Below are 8,949 nucleotides of genomic sequence, written 5' to 3' on the forward strand. Positions count from 1 at the left end.
TACAATGACTCATAACTACTGAAAAATATACTTGTATATTTTTTTTTTTTTTTTTTTTTAACTATACATACTTATAGACTTCGGAGTACTAAACCACTGCAAGTCCGGAATCTGGATCACTGCAGTGTCTTGAAATGCTTTCATTACGGGAATCAGAACACTCACGGGCTCGTGTATGACTGGGTAGTCGCTTTTCTGCCTATCATTCGGAAAGATATGTATGAAGACATTCAAAACTCTTAAGGAGTTTCCACGTAAAATCGAGTAATTTAAGTTAATATCACATACACTTTTACGCACCATAAAAATTACCATGACATACAATGACTGTTCTAAAGCCTTTTAAGCTTAATAACTTCACTAGTTAAGCACACACAATCAGTATATATATCATTTTCCAAGGTTGGATCAATTTTCTGTTAAACAAGCAAAGAACTTCTTACGAAGTATTAGACTTGAAAAGTAATTTCATTTCCCTCAAAAAAAAAATTTGATTTCAATCGCCCCGATCACTTCAAAGTCTTCAGGTAAACGGCAATCCTGAAGATCCAATGGATCAACTGGACCGACCACATACAAGTATGTGTCCTTCTCACTAAGAATGACCGACTAATTTTCAGCAACTGAAAGAACACACGTCATAACTGCCCCGGTCACTTTCAGTCTTCTGGTTAATGGCGATCCTCATTCTCTAAGTCGAAACGAGGACCAAAACATATCCGAGGATATGTCCATCAAACTGAGGTAACCGACTAATTTTAAGCAATAAAGACATTTTTTTTTTTTTTAAATAAACACAAAGACATGGTTACTCGGGATTGATCATCCCGTTCAGCTCAATTAGGTTTAGAAATCTGGATTTATCAAACGCTTTTGTAAACAAATCAGCAAAATTTTCCAGTGTATCAACCTTTTCGATCTTGATCAGTTTCTTCTCAGCACAATCCCGTATGAAGTGATGACGAATGTCAATATGCTTAGTTTTACTGTGCTTCACGGGATTGTTAATTACTGAGATGGCGGCAGTGTTATCAATTAAAATAGGAGTGAGTAAGAAATTCAGACCATAGTCGCGTAATTGTTGCTGAATCCACAAAACCTGAGAGCAGCAGTTGGATGCTGCCATATATTCAGCTTCGCATGTTGAAATTGCAACTGATGTCTGTTTCTTGCACTGCCAGGAAACTAATCTTCCTCCAAGAAACTGACAGCCTCCTGTTGTCGACTTCCGACTCTGATTGCAACCTCCATAATCAGAATCTGTATATGCCACCAGTTCAACGTCTCCTCCCTTTGGTACCACAACCCTAGCTTCGGCTTGCCTTTGAGATACCGCAAAATCCTCTTCACACCTTTCATGTGAGATTCCTTTGGGTTTGCCTGAAAACGAGCACAAAGACAAACAGCAAACATTATATCAGGCCTAGAAGCAGTTAAATACATTAATGAACCTATTATCGCCCGATACAGAGTTGGGTCCACATCTGCGTCACCATCTGATTCAGCGCCCAATTTGTGATTGACGCAGATTGGAGTGTCATATGGAGAGCTGTCCTCCATCTTGAATCTCTTGAGCACATCATGAACGTACTTCGTCTGATGAATGAACATCCCGTCCTTCTTCTGATCAACCTGCAATCCTAGAAAGAAAGTTAGTTCACCCATAGCACTCATCTCAAATCGTTTCTTCAAGACAGCCTCAAAATCCTGACACATGGATATTCTTGATGCAGCAAAAATGATATCATCCACGTAGACTTGAACCAGCAGGAAGTCGCTTCCTTCTCTCTTCACAAACAACGTACTGTCGATCAAACCCCTTTCAAAACCATTTTCGAGCAAGTAGTCCGATAACGTTGAATACGAGGCACGAGGTGATTGATGTAATCCATACAGCGCCTTGCTCAACTTGTATACGTGATCTGGAAAATCCGGGTCAGAAAAACCCGGAGGTTGCCCAACATACACAACCTCATCAACTTTCCCATTTAAAAACGCACTCTTCACATCTAGCTGAAACACCTTCATTCTCTTACATGCAGCAAATGCCAAAAACAATCTTATCGCTTCCAAACGGGCGACAGGAGCGAACACCTCATTGTAATCAATACCCTCTTGCTGATTAAAACCTTTAACAACCAGCCTCGCCTTATTTCTTATGATAATCCCCTTATCATCTCTCTTGCATTTGAACACCCATTTTGTGCCTATAGCATGCACATTCTTTGGTTTTTCAACCAAAGTCCAAACTTCCATCTTCTCGAATTGAGCCAACTCTTCTTGCATGGCCTCGACCCACGAGCTGTCCTTAAGAGCCATTTGATAATTTTTCGGTTCAATCTGGCTAATAAAGCAGGAGTACAAACATTCGTTCAGTATACCCGTTTCCTTAATGCTTGTATAAACACAGGTGTGCTCATTCAAGCTACTTCTGGTTTGTACACTGGAGGACACATCACCTATAATATTCTCCAATGGGTGATCTTTGTGAATTCTCGTGGTCGGAACAGCACCGACATGCAAATTATCTTCCAAATTTGAAGAGATCTCATCAATGGTTGTTTCTGGCTGGGAGTGAAATGGATTGATAAACTCATCTTCAGGTAAGGCAGCAGGGGTACCAAAGGTGTTTGATGTGGAAGGTTGAGATTTATCAATCAGCTGTCGTTGCAATAGATTCTCTTCCTCATCAAGTATCATCTTCGTCACAGCTCTTTCGTCTTCTTCAGAAATTTCCAAATTAGGTACGTTAAATACGATATTCTTGATGCAGCAAAAATGATATCATCCACGTAGACTTGAACCAGCAGGAAGTCGCTTCCTTCTCTCTTCACAAACAACGTACTGTCGATCAAACCCCTTTCAAAACCATTTTCGAGCAAGTAGTCCGATAACGTTGAATACGAGGCACGAGGTGCCTGATGTAATCCATACAGCGCCTTGCTCAACTTGTATACGTGATCTGGAAAATCCGGGTCAGAAAAACCCGGAGGTTGCCCAACATACACAACCTCATCAACTTTCCCATTTAAAAACGCACTCTTCACATCTAGCTGAAACACCTTCATTCTCTTACATGCAGCAAATGCCAAAAACAATCTTATCGCTTCCAAACGGGCGACAGGAGCGAACACCTCATTGTAATCAATACCCTCTTGCTGATTAAAACCTTTAACAACCAGCCTCGCCTTATTTCTTATGATAATCCCCTTATCATCTCTCTTGCATTTGAACACCCATTTTGTGCCTATAGCATGCACATTCTATGGTTTTTCAACCAAAGTCCAAACTTCCATCTTCTCGAATTGAGCCAACTCTTCTTGCATGGCCTCGACCCACGAGCTGTCCTTAAGAGCCATTTGATAATTTTTCGGTTCAATCTGGCTAATAAAGCAGGAGTACAAACATTCGTTCAGTATACCCGTTTCCTTAATGCTTGTATAAACACAGGTGTGCTCATTCAAGCTACTTCTGGTTTGTACACTGGAGGACACATCACCTATAATATTCTCCAATGGGTGATCTTTGTGAATTCTCGTGGTCGGAACAGCACCGACATGCAAATTATCTTCCAAATTTGAAGAGATCTCATCAATGGTTGTTTCTGGCTGGGAGTGAAATGGATTGATAAACTCATCTTCAGGTAAGGCAGCAGGGGTACCAAAGGTGTTTGATGTGGAAGGTTGAGATTTATCAATCAGCTGTCGTTGCAATAGATTCTCTTCCTCATCAAGTATCATCTTCGTCACAGCTCTTTCGTCTTCTTCAGAAATTTCCAAATTAGGTACGTTAAACGACTTAAAAAGCTTAACATAGTCGAAAAGCTCAGCAGGTTCATTGCTTGGTTTTGGCGATTGGTAACTAGTAATGTCGGTGTTACAAACCACCTCCACCTTGCAAGTCGAAGTATTGAAGACCCGTCTGTTGGGAGTCCCAACTACATAACCGACTAAGATTCCTTCATCGGCTACTTCACCAAATTTCGAATTAGTCTTCAAAATCGAACAAGGAGACCCAAATGGTTCAAGACCACACAAGTTGGCTTCCTTCCATGCATAAGCTCGTAACAAGTTTTTCCAAGTCTCTTAACGGTTAACACCCTATTCAGAACATAGCAGGCTGTAGCAACTGCTTCAGCCCAGAACATCACAGGAAGCTTCGAGTCTGCCAGCATAGTTCTGGCTCCTTCAATTAACGTTCGGTTCTTCCTTTCAGCCACTCCATTCTGTTGCGGAGTATACGGAGCGCTGTATTGATGTTCAATTCCTTTCTGAAGACAGAAGATTTCCATTTCAAAGTTCTTGAACTCTGTCCCATTGTCACTTCTGATGTATTTAACTGATTTACTCATGACGTTCTCAACTTTTGTAATTAGATTCTTCACCATTTGAGCCGTCTCATCTTTCGTTTTCAGAAAATATACCCACGAATATCGCGAGTAGTCATCAGTGATCACCAAGCAGTAAGAGGTACCTCCTAGACTTTTTACATTCACGGGACCGAAGAGATCCATATGAAGTAGTTCTAGAGTACCGGCAATAGAGTTAATCTTCTTGGTGAGATGGGATTTCTTGTGTTGCTTTCCCTTCTTGCATGCTATACATTTGTCTTCAAAGTTAAAACTTTTTAAGGGAACGCCCATTACAAGCCCATTCTTGACAATGAAGTTCATCTTCCGAAGATGAATATGTCCCATTCTCCTGTGCCACAACTCTGATTCTGATTCGCTTGCTTTTGTCATTAAACAAGATTCTCCGGTGGCCATTTCAGTAGACCTCATGTCCATCACATATGTATTCGTTTCACGTGGAGCTTTCATTACTATCCATTCGTCTGGTATCTGAAAACCAGGCTTCAATACTATCGCTTCATTCTTCGTGAAATGGACAGTGTAATCTTTATCACAAATCTGCGATACACTCAGCAGATTGTGCTTTAATTCCTCCACAAAGTTCACATTCTCCAGTGTCATTCTCCCATTCGACACTGTTCCTCTACCAGTAATCCTTCCTCCGCTCTCACCAGCAAAACTAACTCTTGCACCCTGAACAGGTTTTAAATCTTGCAACAAGTGTTTGTTGCCCGTCATGTGCCGGGAACAGCCGCTATCTACAATCCAAAGACTGTTGGCAGCCCTGTTCAACTGTTCCTGCACAATAAAACAAAGAGTTAGAATATTGGGACCCAAGACCAATTGGTCTTGGATCGATACGTCCCGTACCCTGGCTTTCTCAAGTTAGCATCAGGATAATTTCTGTAAGTCCTGTTAGGAAATCTCCTTGCAGATTGAGTGTAATGCCTCCCAAACCTATATGAATTGAAAGTGTTATATCTTGTGGTTTGGTTGAAAAACTGAGGTTTGTTTTTATAAAAACTTGAATTAGTTACATTTTGGCACTTTGAAAAGTTTTCATTTTTAGCAGTAACAATATGACGCTTATCCTCAGTTTTATTTGGCCTCACACCTCTGAATCTCGGCTTCAGAGGGCAATCTGCAACTAGATGTCCTAATTTGTTACATCTAAAGCAACACCGACTCTCCTTTTTCTTGTCAAATGTTGGTTTGGATGTAAAGGCAGTGTTACCAGCCGTTCGTCTCACATAAGGTGGGACGTACGGATTGAGTGGAGAACTCGTTTTAGAAATTTTATTTTTATCTCCATCGGTGGGTAACCCTACCTTCTCTTTTGTCTGACCAGATTCAGACAACTTATCCGATTCCGATGAGACAGGACTCGAGACAGAAACTTTCACATTTGTAACAGGCGAACTCGTTTCGCCACAGCTAACACTTGGTTCTATATTTGTAACCTTGATGGGAGTTGTCTGAGTAACCTCGAAATCAACAGATTTCTGAACACTCGGATTATAAGTATAGTTGTGGTTAAAGGGTGGTGGAACCTCGTGATAACCGATTCCTCCCCTCTTTGCAGAGGTACCTTGATCACTCAAGAGGTGATCAAGGATGGCCGAGGAATTCCTGAACTGCTCAAGTTTGCGGTTCAGTTCCACCACCTTCACCTGGTGGTCAGCAATCTGTTTATCCCGATCAGCAATCAATTTAGTTTTTTCTTCTAAAACTTCATAACTAAGATCAATTATTTCAATTTTCTCAGCAAGTTTAGTTTTTAAGCTTTGAATGTCTTTTTCACATGCTTTTATTTTAATTTTATAACTGTTTTCTCTTGCTTTCGTAAAATGGTGATCTTCTTTAATAGTTTTAAAATCAGCATCTAAACGGACGTACTGATCAGTTATTGTTGTTAGTTGCTCAGATAAATTCTCACAATTAGTACAAATATTCTTATTACTTACCTCGGAGCGACTGTCCTTGTCATCTGCCATGAAAGCTGTTTCTTCTTCAGTAGCTTTCTCATTTCCATCAACCTTCTCACATTCTTCAACTTCAGCCTCAGCCATGTTCGCTTGCTCACCAGATTCATTTGAATGCAGGTTCCAGTTGTACTCACCTGCTTCTCTGGTCAACATGGCATTAATCTCTCTATTAACTCCAGAGTGTTGTGTAGGCCGACCTTGTCCACGTTCAACTCTTTCATTTCTGCATTCTTTGGCAAAGTGCCCGTATTGCTGACAATTATAGCACCTTACCTTAGATTTGTCGAATCCAGGCCTACCACCAACAAACTTTCTCCCAGTTTTATTCATAAACCGTTTTACTCGCCTCACAATCATTGCCATTTGCCATTGCAAATCCATCTCCTCCAGATCATCAGCATCGATCTGGTCATAGTCCTCATCCAGAACAGCAGGGTCCACAATCTTCCCCTGGATGTAGTTTTCGTAGGATGCAATAAATGATGCATAGACTGCAAACTGCTCTTCAGCAGATTTTACACTCATAGGCATCTTGGAATAATTGTTGCTTGAGGCATTTGTAGAGAAACCACTAGTGGATGCTTGAGGCTTTGAAGTACGTGATCCTCCTGCAACGAAACAGACATCACCATTCGAGTTTACAGAAACGTTTCCTTCATGAGAAGAGTCAGAACCTGACTCCCCTTTTGAGTAATAAGCAGCTGTTTCAGGCCTCGAACTTGAGCCTGAGTTAACCTTTGCACCATACATACCAGGGTCTTGTATCTGATCTGTTGGTGTTTCTTTTCGAACCATATTAAGCTCATAAGTTCTGAGCTTGTTTACTGCCGTTTCCAGATCATAATTAGGAAAGTCTCTGTCTTCCCTCATAAGAACGGTGTACATTTCCCACTTCGGTGGGAGAGCATCGAGAAGCTTTTCAACGATCTCTTCTTCTCGGTAAGCAATCGAATAATTGCTAAGCTCTGTCATTAGATGATAGTATCTGGTGATAATATCATCCAGTGATTCGTTTTTCAAAAATTTGAAGACGGAGAACTGAGTCTTCAAAAGTTTAATCTTTGATGCACGGATACCCACGTTCCCCTCGAATCTATTTTCAAGAGCATCCCAAAGCTCTCTCGCAGAAGTGTACTTTCGGAACGTATGGAGAACCTCTTGAGGAAGTGCCATTGTTATAGCAGCATGGGCCTTGCTCTCGGCCTCATACATTTTCTTTTCTTCGTCCTCCATTTTGCTATACTTCTTAACCACATCACGACCTTCGTATTGCATAGTTGGAGGGATATATCCATCCTGGATGCACACCCACATTTTTGCATCCTGATATTTAATGTATTGGATGAATCTGTCCTTCCATGCCACGAAGTCAGTTCCTTTCATCAACCTCGGGGCCTTAGTGGCTGACCCCGCTTCTACTTCCATCTTGACCAAATCGGAGATGTTAATTGACGACATCTTTGCGAAAACACGAAAACCCGAAAATTTTAAAAAAAATCTTCCAAACAGCACAGTAGGCGAAGTTAAGAATAACTTCGCTGAAAGTTAACTTCGCTGGAAAGTGTAACTTCGCTGGGTCTTAAATTCGCTTGACTGGGCGAAGTTAAAAATAACTTCGCTTAGAATGAGCGAACTTAGGAGGTAAGCGAACTTGGGAGGTAAGCGAAGTTGAGGATAACTTCGCTGAGGCGAACTTATGAGGTAGGCGAAGTTGTGGTTAACTTCGCTTAATCCTTATATCTTCGCCGAAACCCTACTTCCAGTGACGGCAACTTCGCCTGAAGAACGGTAACTTCGCCCGATGAACAAGGAAACTGTTCAGATCTGATTTCGTCAATCTAGCAGTTTCCGATCGATGTAATGGCTTGAAAATGACTGTCAAACACGAGTATAACACAATCCCAATAAAAACACGTCCCGCGAATAGGTCAAACGAGACGTTTTCTACACCCGCGTGAAATCCCGAACCTCACAATCGAGCCGATGGCTCTGATACCAATTGTAGGCTCCTGGACGGATCGTACACGGGATGTCGCTATCTGCGCAGGTGCGGAATCCCTGCGTAGTTAGATACGAGTGCAGAATACTTATAAATCAAACACACGAGCAATGAACGAACACGTTATATTGATAACTCGAACACGTGACACTAGGTCACTATTACAGACTGACTTGTAAACACGTAACACTCGAACTGAACCGCTGAAACGAAACCCTAACCAACACCTTAAACTGTTACAGCGAACAGTTTAAATAGACACGACAACTTCGCCTCAGGCGAAGTTGTCTTTAACTTCGCTTGTTCAACAAGTTCGCCTGAGCGAACTTGTTGACAACTTCGCTTGTTACAAAAACATAAACATAATCAAAAACATAATTACATTACAGACTCGATTACAAACGTTAGACTATGAACTACTGACACACATGTACCAACACCCTCGCGTATCGCGACGCCGTAATTTACGTCGCCTTGCCATGTTGTGACATATGGCCTGTCAAATCATGCCACGTGTTGGCACGTGGTTGGACATGTGTACCCGGTTGCTTAACTAAGTCATAGCGATACGCGATGATTCTATATGTTAGGCCGTAGAGTATCGCTACACCGCC

Source organism: Bidens hawaiensis, unplaced genomic scaffold (assembly GCF_021521415.1).
Source record: "Bidens hawaiensis isolate Kalapana, Puna unplaced genomic scaffold, B.hawaiensis_p1.1 tig00036739_1, whole genome shotgun sequence".
Classification (NCBI taxonomy): domain Eukaryota; kingdom Viridiplantae; phylum Streptophyta; class Magnoliopsida; order Asterales; family Asteraceae; genus Bidens; species Bidens hawaiensis.